The sequence below is a fragment of the Bos grunniens genome, chromosome 2 (assembly GCF_055505025.1).
Source record: "Bos grunniens cultivar Pamir isolate PY7600 chromosome 2, Bosgru_T2T1.0, whole genome shotgun sequence".
NCBI classification, from domain to species: domain Eukaryota; kingdom Metazoa; phylum Chordata; class Mammalia; order Artiodactyla; family Bovidae; genus Bos; species Bos grunniens.
Genome location: NC_141166.1, coordinates 120,585,867 through 120,601,713, shown reverse-complemented (window position 1 = coordinate 120,601,713; position 15,847 = coordinate 120,585,867).

Here is a 15,847-nt window from a genome sequence, read left to right as displayed (position 1 = left end):
AATCTGAATCATATGGTACTTCTATTTTTACTTTACTAAGTCAGACAGAGACAAATACTGTATGTTATCACTGCATGTGTAATCTAAAAAATACAACAAACCAGTGTATTAAATTGAAGAAAGTGGGGAAAAACACTAGACTGTTCAGGTATGACCTAAATCAAATCCCTTATGATTATACAGTGGAAGTGACAAATAGATTTAAGGGACTAGATCTGATAGAGTGCCTGATGAACTATGGATGGAGGTTTACGACGTTGTACAGAAGACAGGGATCAAGACCATCCCCAAGAAAAAGTAATGGAAAAAAGCAAAATGGCTGTCTGAAGAGGCCTTACAAATAGCTGTGAAAAGAAGAGAAGCAAAAAGCAAAGGAGAAAAGGAAAGATATACTCATCTGAATGCAGAATTCCAAAGAATAGCAAGGAGAGATAAGAAAGCCTTCCTCAGTGATCACTGTAAAGAAATCGAGGAAAATAATAGAATGGAAAAGACTAGAGATCTCATCAAGATGATTAGAGATACTAAGGGAATATTTCATGCAAAGATGGGCTCAATAAAGGACAGAAATGGTATGGAACTAACAGAAGCAGAAGGTATTAAGAAGAGGTGGCAAGAATTCATAGAAGAACTGTAAAAAAAAGATCTTCATGATCCAGATAATCACGATGGTGTGATCACTCACCTAGAGCCAGCTATTCAGGAATGTGAAGTCAAGTGGGCCTTAGGAAGCATCACTATGAACAAAGCTAGGGGAGGTGATGGAATTCCGATTGAGCTATTTCAAATCCTAAAAGATGATGCTGTGAAAGTGCTGCACCCAATATGCCAACAAATTTGGAAAACTTATCAGTGGCCACAGGACTGGAAAAGGTCAGTTTTCATTCCGATCCCAAAGAAAGGCAATGCCAAAGAATGCTCAAACTACTGCACAATTGCACTCATCTCACACACTAGTAAAGTAATGCTCAAAATTCTCCAAGCCAGGCTTCAGCAATACATGAACCGTGAACTTCCAGATGTTCAAGCTGGCTTTAGAAAAGGCAGAGGAACCAGAGATCAAATTGCCAACATCCGTTGGACCATCAAAAAAGCAAGAGAGTTCCAGAAAAACATCTATTTCTGTTTTATTGCCTAAGCCAAAGCCTTTGACTGTGTGGGTCATAATAAACTGTGGAAAATTCTGAAAGAGATGGGAATACCAGACCACCTGATCTGCCTCTTGAGAAATCTGTATGCAGGTCTGGAAGCAACAGTTAGAACTGGACATGGAACAACAGACTGGTTCCAAATTGGGAAAGGAGTATGTCAAGGCTATATATTGTCACACTGCTTATTTAACTTACATGCAGAGTACATCATGAGAAATGCTGGGCTGGATGAAACACAAGCTGTAATCAAGATTTCTGGGGAAAATATCAATAACCTTAGACATGCAGAGGACACCACTCTTATGGCAGAAAGTGAAGAACTAAAGAGCCTCTTGATGAAAGTGAAAGGAGGGTGTAAAAGTTGGCTTAAAGCTCAACATTCAGAAAACTAAGATCAGGGCCTCCAGTCCCATCACTTCATGGCAAATAAATGGGGAAGCCATGGAAACAGTGGCTGACACCATTTTTTAGGCTCCAAAATCACTGCAGATGGTGACTGCAGCCATGAAAATAAAAGACACATACTCCTTGGGAGGAAAGTTATTATCAACCTAGGCAGCATATTAAAAAGCAGAGATAGTACTTTGCCAATAACCATCTAGTCAAAGCTATGGTTTTTCCAGTAGTCATGTATGGATGTGAGAGATGGACTATAAAAAAAGCTGAGTGCTGAAGAATTGATGCTTTTGAAATGTGGTGTTGGAGAAGACTCTTTACAGTCCCTTGGACTGCAAGGAGGTCCAACTAGTCCATCCTAAAGGAGACCCGTCCTGAGTGTTCATTGGATGGACTGATGTTGAAGCTGAGACTTCAATACTTCGGCCACCTGATGTATACAGCTGACTCATTTTAAAAGACCCTGATGCTGGGAAAGATCGAGGGCAGGAGGAAAAGGGGATGACAGAGGGTGAGATGGTTGGACGGCATCACCGACTCAATGGACATGAGTTTGGGTAAACTCTGGGATTGGTAATAGACCGGGAGGCCTGGCGTGCTGTGGTCCATGCGTCACAAAAAGTCGGGACATGGCTGAGTAACTGAACTTAATTGAGTGTATATAACAAAAAAGAACCAGACTCACAGGTACAAAAAATAAACCATTGGTTACCAGTGGGATGGGGGAGAGGCAAGATAGGGGTAAGGGATTAAAAGGTCTAAACTACTATGTCTAAAATAAATAAGCCGTAAGAATATATTGTAAAGCACAGGGAGTATAGTCAATATTTTATAACAACTATGATGGAGTATTATCTTTAAAAACTGTGAATTACTTTACTGTACACCATTATAAATCAACTATGTCTCAAAGGAAAAAATATTTTAAACTAAAAAATCTTAAAAAAAGAGAAATCCGAGAATAGAATTTGGACTAATCAGAATTCAAAAATCCTGATCTAAACCACGAACAGGTGTTCCTTTTTTACACTCTACTGAATGGAAACACTTCTTATTCATCACAAATCTAGAAGTCTTATATTTAGTCTCTAACTCCAAAATCCATTTCTTAACTTGGCACAAGATCTAGAAAGTACGGAGGCAGTGTTTCATACTAAAGAACAGTGTCTCTGGGAAGAGATTAATAACTGCTTACTTGAAGTTTTTACCTTCTGCCAGAGAATGCCTTTGTGTGAAAGCAATTTTAAAGACTCCCCACTGTAATCATTTAAATAAAATATACATGCAGCATTGGAATTCAGAGCCTCATTTGTTTACTTCGTCTCATTTCCTCAATCCATATTTACCAGGAAAAGGGCATATGATTTCTGTAAGGATAATACAAATCATAGTCAAAACATAGCCAAGGTCCTCCTTCAAGGCCAGTGTTGTTGGAAAGACAACTGCCCTCTTTGCTCAGTAGGTCATTTTATTTCTAGAATTTTGAGAAAGGAAAAACAAACAAAACACTGCCTGACAAATGCTGATCCACACAATTGGCATTACAAATTTCATGCCAGAAAATTGAGTACTTTGTGTCACATAGAGTTGGAACTCTGACTATAGTCCCAATATTTTATTGCAATTTATGCCCTGAAAGACAGTTTTTAAAACAAAAATTGATATGGTTGTGACATTTCTTTGGGCCTCTTCCCTGTCTGTCTGCATAATGCATACCTGCTTAGCAGAGTCTTCATGGAAAATCTTGAGCCAGCAATGCAATCTACTGTACTGCCCTAGTTTTCATGCCCATCACCTGTTAGAATCCTGTGGCTTCAACTGACTCACTGATTTGTTGATATAGTCCCTCAGTAAAATCCAAGACATGAAAGCCAAGGTCAACCTTAAATGCCTGGAGCCTTTGATTGTAGTGAAGAGTGAAATTTTATCCTTTAATACAGTAGACATGGACCCTGCCATTATGTCACTAAGTCTGCATAGAAGAGAATAGTGGCAAACCCACCTTTAGTAATAGTGGCATTACGAATAACTCCAATTCCGTACTAGGAGTGGCAGTATAGGGAACCACCAAGGGGCTAATGGGGAATGTGAACTAATCTGAAGTCTTAAGTAACTGGGAGTTAAGGGGATAGAGGCATTGCAGGGGAAGAAACGATAATTGAAGAGCATGAGTGGAGAGAACACGGCACAAACCAGGGAATCAAATAAATCAGGGCTACCAAGGCAGGTTTCGCAACCGAGCTTCCCAGGAATGCTAGGATTCTCCAAGGTGTCACTAGCGGTTTTACCAGTTTGGGGAGAGGGGGCATCTTTATAAAACTTCACATACCACACAGTGTTAGCACTTGCAGTGACGCCGAGTGATTGAGGGGTCCCAATAACAATTTCATCAGCCGCCTTGCAGCTCTGATCGTGTACAGTGGGAATGTGTCACTGGAATGAGTGCAGTAGGAATGAATGCATCCTCAGCTTTTCCACGAGCTATAGGAGGTCACTGATAACTGGTGGGCACTGTGGTACCCCAAAGAGAGGGCAGTAGATCGATGGCATCAGCTTGTCCACCCCAAATCATCTCATGTCCCCCTCTTTTGTGCAATGACTGCTTTATTGGAGTGACCTGGTTCAACTGGTAAAATACAAAACTGTAGGGAAATATTTATTCTAGAGGAGGTATTTTTTGTGTGTCATGACTCAGTTTCTCTCAGGCTATGTTGGTGTTGTATAAATTTTGGAAAACATCGTTTTGTAGGTTAGCACTGGTTGTGGTTACATGTTTTTGTGATTTTTTTATCAATCATTATTTATAATGTCATTCTGTCATACTTTATCAGTGTTTATGTTTTCCAACATGTCTGGTATTCCAATTTTTGAAGATAGAGTGAAGTAGAAGAGGAATATTCTAAGCCTAAGTTTATGGATAGTTCTGATAAGATTAGTGCAAAGAATTGCAAACTGTTGAGTCACTTCCCTGTCCTAATATGAGAAGAGCTATAAAATAAGTTCACTTTCACAATAAAAACCAGTTATCAATGGTTTGGATATCCAAGTGATTGTATTGCATTATGCAAATGAACCTGTGGCTACAGGAAAATTTGAAAGTCATGTGAGTACAAATCACAGCCATTTGAAAAGTGACCAGTTGGTTATTTTAAAGTAAAACTTTTGTTAAAAAAAAATCACATTTTCAAAAAAAAATAATAACATTTAGTGAAGAGACTCAGGAAACATGTTATTTAGTAATAGAACTTATTAACCAGAAAATTAAAAAAAATTATGCACTTAGTGAAGATCTAATAATACCAGCCTATAACTATATAGTGAGGAAAATGCTGACAAGTATGAGAAATTGAAAAGATTCCGTATAACACAGTATGATAAGTTGTCATATTGAGGACATAGCAGATGATGCTGGAGAGCTTTGGGATGATAAACTACAGAACAACAGCTTCCAATTACAGACTGATGAGTCAACAGATTTCATTGGTAGATGTCACATTGTAGCATTGGTATGATTCCTAAAGGGTGGTGAATTTCGAGAAAACTTTCTGTTGCATCTAGCCTGCCCAAACAAGCAAAGGCCAAACCTTAGTTAACGTGGTGCCATCATATCTGAAAACAAAAGTCTTAGGGGAATACTGATACCTGCATTGATAGGTGTCCCATCAATGATCAATATAAAAGATTCTGCATTTATTGTGGGAAAAAAAGAAAAGAAAATTTCAGTGATGTCAAACCAATTACTTAAGGATTTTTCAGAAACCCACACAATATAAATCTGCTACCTGCAGAAACCCACATACTTTGCATAGGAGTAGATCTATAAAATGTGGGAGCTGAAAGGTAAATTGCAGGAATACTTGAAAGGACACAGGAGGCCAGATTTTATTAAGTGCTTGGGTGATAAAGAATAGCTGCAGACTCACCTGCTTAGCAAACATTTTTCATCACATTGAACCAGTTGGACAAGTCTCTGCAAGGCCCTGAAGAAAATATTTTGACTTCAGGTGACAAGATGTTTGGCTGTAAAAGAAACAGAATCATTGGGAAAAAATCATGTTGCAACAGGAAACTTTGAAATATTTCCCAAGCTGCTTGGATTTGAGAGTGAGGAAGATTATCAGCCATCTCTTGACTTACTGAAATCCACCTGGAGAAACTGAAGAACAAAACAGCAGTTTTCCCTTCCCATTCAGTGAAGTATCTGGGCATGTGACCGGCCCTTTCTTTGCCTCTCATGCTCAGTCTAAGAACTTCATTTTTTCATATTTATGAAGTGAAAAATAAGCACTTTTCACATGCAAAAGAGGTGAATATCATTCTGCTTTTAGTTTATTCACAAACAGACTTATAAAAGAGATCAAGAAAATAATACATGTGTATAAGAATTCCGTAATAGCCGAGGCCAATATTTCATCCAGATATGTGACTCAGGAAGCAAACATTTTTCCCAAGTCATTATAAAATCATGCTTAAGCTCTATTTTTCATTAAATTGTTTTAGCTAATGGTTTTGCTAATTATTAACGGCTAATTCAATGTTAATAAATTTTCATGTTGAAATAACAGTAGTTAAAACCAATTTATGTGACGTTTGGCAGAAACCAACACAATTCTGTAAAGCAATTATCCTTCAATTAAAAAATAGATACATTTAAAATTTAAAAAATAATATATAACCTTTATTTAAATGAAATATACAGGGCTATCATTAGAAAAATTAAGTTCAATCTTGTTTCAAAGCAAGTTATTTAAAAGAAATTTATAGTGTTTTATAATTTTTTTAATTTGTAAAAATGAATGCTAATTTCAAAAGCAGCAAAAATTGTTTTTATTTTTAGCTTTAAATAAGGAAAACAATTGTTCTTGTAGGTATTATATATCACATAGCAAACCTTATTTGCATTATATATAGTAGAAATTAAGACTTCTATATTTATTTGGATATCTTTTAAACATAAAATCAAGCATAAAATTTTTAAATAAAGGAGATGAAGTATTCTTTACCAACATATTGACTTCCATTAAAGATATATTTCTATCATATACAGAACATTCTACCCAATAGTATTAGGTCAATCTGATCTAACGTATAGTTTAAGTCTACATGCTTTCATCTGATTTTCTGTCTGTGTGAACTATCCAATGATCAAAGTGTGTTACTAAAGTCCCTAATATTATTGCATTGCTATTTCTCCCTTTATATATTTTACTATTTGCTTTATGTATTTAGGTGCTTTTGAACTGTGGTGTTGGAGAAGACTCTTGAGAGTCCCTTGGACTGCAAGGAGATCCAACCAGTCCATTCTGAAGGAGATCAGCCCTGGGATTTCTTTGGAAGGAATGATGCTAAAGCTGAAACTCCAATACTTTGGCCACCTCGTGCTAAGAGTTGACTCACTGGAAAAGACTCTGATGCTGGGAGGGATTGGGGGCAGGAGGAGAAGGGGACGACAGAGGATGAGATGGCTGGATGGCATCACTGACTCGATGGACGTGAGTCTGGGTGAACTCCGGGAGTTGGTGATGGACAGGGAGGCCTGGTGTGCTGTGATTCATGGGGTCGCAAAGAGTCAGACACGACTGAGCGACTGAACTGAACTGATGTTGGTATAAATATTTACAAATGTTATACCCTCTGATAGTTTGGCCATTTTATCATTTTATTATGCCTTCTTCGTTCCTCATTCAGTCTCTGGCTTAAAGTCTATTATATCTGACATGAGTCTAGTTATCCCAACTTTCGTTTGGCTTCCATTTTCATGCCTTATCTCTCTCCATCTCTTTACTCTGTGTGAGTCATTAATACTGTAATGAATGTTATAGGAAACATAGAGCTGTGTCTTGTTCTTTTTTCTTTTTGTTCATTTAGCCACTTTATGTATTTTGATTGGAGAATTTGTCTATTTACATTTAAAGTAATTGCTAATATATGGACTTTTGACTGCCATTTTGAAAACTGTTCTCTGGTTTTCTGGGAATTTATTTGTTCCTTTCATTGTCTCTTACTCTCTTCCTTTGTGATACGATATTTTCTGTAGTGGCATGCTTGATTACCTTTGTTTTTATTTTTTGTTTATCTACCGTAGTTTTTTGCTTTATGGTTATACCAAACTTACATAAAACATCTTATAATAGTTTATTTGAGATTGATAACAATTTAATTACAAATGCACTCAAAAGCTGTACATTTTTATATCCCATTTATATTTTATGTTTTTGATGTCACAAATCAGTAATTAAAAATTACCGAGGTGATAGTTATTTTTAATATTCTTATCTTTTAACCTTCATACTGGAGTTACAAGTGATTTAACCACTACCACTACAATATAGGGAGTGCTCTGAATTTAACCATATAGTTACCATTACTATATTTTATACCTCCATATGTTTTCCTGTTACTAGTTAGTGTCTTTTAATTCCAGCCTAAAAATTTTCCTTTAACATTTCTAGTAAGGCCCATCTAGTGGTGAACTCCTTCAGCTTTTGTCCAAAAAACTCTGCAGCTCTTCTTAAGTTCTGAAGGACAATTTTGTTGGTAGAGTAGTCTTTGTTGGCACATTTTTTTTTTTTATTTCAGCACTTTGAATATATATCATGCCACTCCCTTCTATCCTGCAAAATTTTTGCAGAAAAATCTGCTTGTAGGCTTATGGGGGTTTTCTAAGATGTAACAAATTGCTACTTTTAAGATTTTCTTCTTAAGTTTTGATAATGTATTTATTGTGTGTTTTAGATACGGGTTTCTTTGGAATTAGGTCTGGAAATCTACCACATGGTGACAATAGTTGAGAAATTCTGATCTAGAGAAGAGAAAGTACAAGACTGACCTAACACTGGATGAGGCTAGGCATGTAGGTTTGGACCATGTCTGGAGTGGAGCTTCTGTAGACTGTGTCCCCTCAAAATTCACATGTTGAAATCTAATCACAGTGTGATGATATCTGGAGATGTGGGCCTTTGGAAGGGATTAGTGCCCTGTTATTGCTGTTGTTCAGTTCTAACCAATGTTTTGCAAACCCATGGGCTGCAGCACTCCAGGCTTCCCTGTCCTTCACTAACTTCCAGAGTTTGCTCAAACTCATGTTCATTGAATGGATGAAGCCATCCCACTATCTCATCCTTGTTGCCCGCTTCTCCTCCTGCCCTCAATTTTTCCCAGCATCAGGGTCTTTCCCTATAAATCAGCTCTTTGAATTAGGTGGCCAAAGTATTGGAGATTCAGCTTCAGCATCAGTCCTTCCAATGAATATTCAGCATTGATTTCATTAGGATTGACTGGTTTGATCTCCTTGCTGTCCAAGGGATTCCCAAGAATCTTCTCCAATGTCACAGTTTGAAAGCATCAATTCTTCGGTACTCAGCCTTCTTGATGGTCCAAGCTTCACATCTGTACAAGAATACTGGAAAAAGCATAGCTTTGACTAGATGGACCTCTATCGTCAAAGTAATGTCTCTGCTTTTCAATATGCTATCTCGGTTTTTCATAGCTTTTCTTCCAAGGAGCAAACGTCTTTTAATTTCTTGGCTGCAGTCACCATCTGCAGTGATTTTGGAACCCAAGAAAATAAAGTCTGTTACTGTTTCCATTTTTCCCCATCTATTTGCCATGAAGTGATGGGACTATATGCCATGATTTTAGCTTTTTGAATGTTGAATTTCAAGCCAACTTTTTTACTCTCCTCTTTCAGCTTCATCAAGAGGCTCTTTAGTTCCTCTTTGCTATCTCCCATTAGTGTGTTCTCATATGCATTCTGAGGTTATTGGTATTTCTCCCAGCAATCTTGATTCTAGTTTGAGCTTCATTCAGCACAGCATTCTGCGTGATGTACTATGCGTATAAGTTAAATAAGTAGGGTGATGATGTACAACCTTGTCATATTCCTTTCCCAATTTGGAACCAGTCTGTTGTTCCATGTCCAGTTTTGTTGCTTCTTGCATACAGGTTTCGCAGGAGACAGGTAAGGTGGTCTGGTATTCTCATCTAAGAGTTTTCCAAATTTGCTGTGATCCACACAGTCAAAGGCTTTAGCAGAGTCAATGAAACAGAAGCAGATTTTTTTTTCTGAATTATGATCCAATGGATGTTGGCAATTTGATCTCTGGTTCCTCTGCCTTTTCTAATTCCAGCTTGAACATCTGGAAGTTCTTGATTTACATATTGTTGAAGCCTAGCTTCAAGGACTTTGAGCATTACCTTGCTAGCATGTGAAATGAGCATAATTGTGCAGTAGTTTGAACATTCATTGGCATTGCTCTTTTTTGGGATTGGAATGAAAACTTATCTTTTCCAGTCCTGTGGCCACTGCTGAGTTTTCCAAATTTGCTGGCATATTGAGTGCAGCACTTTCACAGCATCATCTTTCAGGATTTGAAATAGCTCAACTGGAATTCCATCAGCTCCACTAGCTTTGTTCGTAGTGATGCTTTCTAAGGCCCACTTGACTTCACACTCCAGGATATCTGGTTCTAGTGATCACACATCTGGGTCATGAAGATCTTTAGTTCTGTTTATTCTTGCTATCTCTTCTTAATAGAGTCTGCTTCTGTTAGGTCCATACCATTTCTGTACTTTATTATGCTCGTATTTGCATGGAATGTTCCCTTTGTGTGGGGAAATTAATAAGATTGCACCAGCCAGGCTCTCTCACCCCACGCTCTCACGCCCTCTGGCCCATATGTGTGAACAATGACTATGGAACAGCTGAGATCATTTGTAGCACTGCACATGTGCCTCACAAGGTACTTGTTTGGTCACAGGTTGTGTGCAGCATGCCTCTGTGAGTTCCACAAGAAAATGGAGGCATTTACTGATGCACAGCTGTGTCCATTGAGTCAGTCACGAAAGCAGAGAATATAGTGCGTCTCCTGCTATGGCTGCTGCATCAGCCAGGAGAGAATAAACGTATCTGCAGTTCTTATGGCTCCTCGAGTCTTCTTCCAGCCTCTTAGTTTGTGCCTTGCCTACCCTGGGTTCAGCGAACAGTGTGAGCAGTGTGAAGAGCAAGACAGCTGGTGTCATGAACAGGATCAGCAATACACTTGGTATCTCTAATTTTCTTGAAGAGATCTGTAGTCTTTCCCATTTTATTGTTTTCTTTTCTTTTTGTATTGTTCACTTAAGAAGGCTTTCTTAGTGCCCTTACAAAAGAGAAATTTAAGAGCTTCCTTGCCCCCTCCACTGTATAAGAACATATCTAGGAGCCAGAAAGTGGGAACTCACCTGACCCTGAATTTGCAGATGCCTTTACTTTGGATTAGCCAGATTCCAATATTGTTAAATATTGCTAAGAGAATAAGATTAGTTCAGAAGATTATATTTACTGGATTTTTTTTTTAAACAAGAAGACATGCATGCACACAAGCACTTGAATAAAGCAAGAGGGGATTTGTTGAAATCGTAAGTGCCAAAGCAAGACCAGGTGAGGAGAAAAATAAATACGGGATGAACAAATGGGCTGTGGCAAGTTAAGAAAACTTTGAGAAGTCTGGCTGTGAAAAAGAGTAGAGAGTAATAGCTGGTAAGACTGTCCTTAACATTAATGAGTCTGGGGCAAGAGTACAAATGATGGCCCATGGGCCATATGTCTAAATATTTGATAAGTTAAGCTGACACAATGTTAAATAAACTATCTTTCTACTTTAAGAAATGTGTCTTTGAAACAATCAAGAAAACCAGGTTCAAATTTGAAAGTTTTGGACTTCTCAGAGGTGTTCCCTAGAAAATGACACGTGCAGAGGGCCTATTCAGGTCTGTATCCCTGTAGTTTCTCCTTCTCTTTTGGGCCTTGAAGTATGCCATACTTCTGTGTGAGGATACCTCAGCCTGGCTGCCCAAGCCCTATCCAAACCTTCTGTGAATTGCCCTCACTTGCCAACATCTTCGACCCAATGTGCAATGTGGTGCATGCTTGGGAGGAGGGACCTAAAGGTGGGCTTAGGGTCTCTGGTTCTTGAAACATAGTCTAGAAGGAGTGAACATAAGCTCTGTATGGACTCATCTGCTTGCCCTGTGGACTACTGGTTCTATTAAGAGCAATGCAGTGAAGTCAGATCCAGGTCTTCCAAAGCACAGGGTCCATCTGAAAGGTCCCACTTATTTAGTTGTAAGGGTGGTAGTGACAGCTGGAAAGAGAGTTGTTTTTAAAACTCCAATCACATTTTTCCCCTCTTTTGGAATTGAACAAGTAGGTAGAATGGCCTGCTTCTTTTTGAATTTTTCCTGTGCACCGTTACCCAGAGAAGGGAATCGATAGGCTGTACTACAGTTTCAGATGAAATAGGCTGGTTACCAAATTCTTGTAAGACATTGATTTGTGAGTTATTTATTCAAGTTCACTGAATAAGCAATTTACAAATCACTTTTCATTGAGCTTGATTCAGTGCTCTGAAGTAAATAAATATGGAATCTGTATCAGGCTTTTAGTACAATGTCAGTCTTGCCTAAATAGACTATGCTGAATTTGTGTTATAAATATAACTCTAATTTGTTATATTTGGATCCTATCTGTTGCTATTTTTCCCCCTGAAACTCATAGAAAGGATAGATCCATGTTAACAGAATAAAATGAAAAAGAAAAAAGAAATCCTGAAAGATTATTTGCTGTAATAATATATTTCAAGAAGGTGACTTACTCTTAATTATCACATAACTGGCTTAATTTTCTTCTTCATTTTAATTGAGTAAAACTGTATAAACATAAAGATTTTTTCTAATCTTTCTTTTTTTACAATTTTATAGTAATATCAGATAAAAAGCATTGTCTATTACATTAAACCTCTAAACCGAAAACTGGCAGATTTTCATAAAAAATACTTTAAATTTTATTTATACTCTTCCTATATCAATATAATTAATTCACTACATACTATACTCAATGTAGTGTTATAAACTGGACAGATTTTGGAAATATCTCATTTGTTATACTAAAAAAGAAAATATTAATGCTCTATTATCCTGTTTCCTTTCTCTACTTAAAGATTCAAAGAGGGAAACAGATTATCTAGAGAAACTGTATATCAAAGTGCTATTCTATTTTTTAAGAAATCATTAGAGAAAAGACAACTAGAAGAAATTTACTGGTACTTACCAAATAATTAATTTTTTGATAATTACTAAACTGGAAGAATCAGAGGCTAAAGGTCTTGTTTAGAATAACAAGTTGACATAAAGATTAAGCAAAGAAATTATTTCCAAGAATTCTCCTGTTATATGGATTTATACAACTAGATTATTTGGTATATAAATGTCTTATGAATTATTCCCATGAGTTTCTTTCTATTTTTCCCAAGTTCAATGTAGAATACAACAGAAGGCCCCAAAGTACCATTTAGAACCCTTATGAGTTTTTTGAAATTCAGAAAAATCACAACAATTTTGATCATATTAGAAAATGCTTTTCTCCTTGGGATAAACCCAGCTTTTGAAAAATATTGATACTAAGGTGGTAGGCAAAGGCTGACTCATATAATAACACAATTACAAGCAAAGGGAACGAAGGTCCACAGGCAAGGATCAGGTTTTACTGATGTTTCTCCAAATTCATGAATACAAGAATGCCCATCCTCTTTTGCATAACAAGTAAAAGACAGAACTAAATAAAGAGAAAGATGGCAAGAGAATCCTACATTGTGTTAACCCACTATCTTCATGATGTTGAGTAATGCGGGAAATCTGTTTTTATTTTATACCATACATAAAGTGAATTTTGCCCACAAAAGGCATTTAAAGTGTCCTCTCACTGCAGATCCCCAATGGGGCACCCAGAATGCTGATCAGGCAGCAGGAAGACTCAGTGAAAACACAAAAACTCTGTACTGAAAGAGGTAGAGCAGCAACACCAGGAAGCCATTCACACTAAGAATGCAAATAAAGAAGTCTGGGGACAAGCATTATCTCGCCATGGAAATCTACCAAGAACATGTACTGCTTAAAGTTTTCCTTGGTGTGATTCTGTAAGCAAAGTTGGATGAAAAATAAAAACAAGGTCATTCATAAGACCTGAAACTAGAGTACAGATGTCATGGCACAAGAGAAGCATGGCACCCACTAGGGGAATTCTCTCTTGATCAGAACTTTTGTAAACACATTTCAGATTATTCCATATTCCTTTATAACACTTTTAAGGTTATTACATTTTCCTAACTAAGAGAAAGTGGAAAATAGATGTTGATAGTCAATACATAACTTTTGCAAATAACTCTATATAAATATATGCACTAGATTAAATAGAGTTATTACAGTATATTTTGGTCACTATAAACAAATCCTTTTGCTTTTGCAAAATACTAACCTAAAATCTCCTGTAGGTATGCCTATAGATAGATAGTGAAACTAAAATACTGAATATATCAGGCTGTAGAGTTAGGTTTCTAGTGAACAGGATGGGCAACTCAGGTGATGTGTATTCCATCTGAATAGAGAACATCTCATAAACACTACCTTTAATAAAAGTTTCAAAAATGGAAAAGAAAATTCTAAAATTTTTCAATAGTCCTTAACTCTTTTCTAGAACAATTCACAATATATAAATAAATTTTAGTTAATATGAGTCTTAGTATACATACTCAGAGACTTCCCTCATCGCTCAGTTGGTAAAGAATCTGCCTGCAATGCAGGACACCTGGTTTCAATCCCTGGGTTGGGAAGATGCCCTGGAGAAAGAAATGGCAACCCACTCTAGTAGTCTTGCCTGCTGCTGCTGCTGCTAAGTCACTTCAGTCGTGTCCGACTCTGTGTGACCCCATAGACGGCAGCCACCAGGCTCCCCCATCCCTGGGATTCTCCAGGCAAGAACACTGGAGTGGGTTGCCATTTCCTTCTCCAATGCATGAAAGTGAAAAGTGAAAGTGAAGTCGCTCAGTCGTGTCCGACTCTTCGCGACCCCATGGACTGCAGCCTACCAGGCTCCTCCGTCCATGGGATTTTCCAGGCAAGAGTACTGGAGTGGGGTGCCATTGCCTAGAGAACCCCATAGACAGAGGAGCCTGGCAGGCTACAGTCAGTGGGGTCACAAGAGTCCAAGAGTCAGATATAACTTAGCGACTAAACCGGCATACATGCTCAGATGAACTAAAAGTATAACTTTATATTTTGTAACAACTTAAATCAACTGGAAGCCTCTCAAGAGAGAAAAATGTACTCAGTGAGTTTTGGGTTTCATTCTTCCTTCTTATGGAGAAGGCAATGGCAAGTGTGAAAGTTGCTCAGTCGTGTCTGACTCTTTGCAATCCCATGAACTTAGTCCATGGAATTCTCCAGGCCAGAATACTGGAGTAGGTAACCTTTCCCTTCTCCTAGGAATCCTCCCAACCCAGGGATTGAACCCAGGTCTCCCACATTGCAGCAAGATTCTTTACCAGCTGAGCCACAAGGGAAGCCCAAGAATACTGGAGTGGGTAGCCTATCCCTTCTCCAGTGGATCTTCCCGACCCAGGAAATGAACAGGGGTCTCCTGCATCATGGGCGGATTCTTTACCAACTGAGCTATCAGGGAAGTCCCCTTCCTTCTAAAGATTATATCAAAGTTTTAGAGGGTTTATAAGTCTCTAATTCATAAGAAATGAGAGAAACAAATTCTTGAATCCATGAGCCATTTGGGCACAAGGTAAGGTCTAACCTTGAGATAATCCTCAGCTCAGTGAACCTGAGGTGTGAGTATCTCTGCAAGCTTTCTATGGCTCATAGTCACCTATAGGAAGCTCACAGTTATTTCTTCTCTGAAATAAGAAATCTAAAATATTTTATAATAATTATAAGTATGATACCACTGGGCTCTACCCAAGAATGGATGCAAATGATGTTCTTCTCTAAGGCTTCTTCTTTTTTTTTTTAATTTAATTTTTACTTTTCATTGGAGTACTGAGTGAAGTGAGACATAGAGAACTATCATATGATATCCTTTATATGAGGAATCCAAAAAGAAATGATGCAAATGAATTTAATTACAAAACAGAAACAGACTCACAGACTTAGAGGGTGAAATTATGGTAACCAGAAGGGAGGGTCAGGGGAACGGACAGTTAGGGAGTTTGAAATTGACATGTACATACTGTTATATTTTAAATGGAAAACCAATAAGGACCTACTGTATAGCATAGGGAACTCTGCTCACTGTTAAGTGGCAGCCTATTAACACATTTATATCTCATTTCTTCTTCTCTAATTCTCCCTTTCTCTACCTAAGGGAATTGTTTCCTAGACTGTAAATTTGGTTTAGGGCCCTACACTCTTCTTGTTTTTCCCAAATATCTCTCTAATCTTTACAAACTCTTGCTTCTGCTAAAGGCTTAGAATTTAGA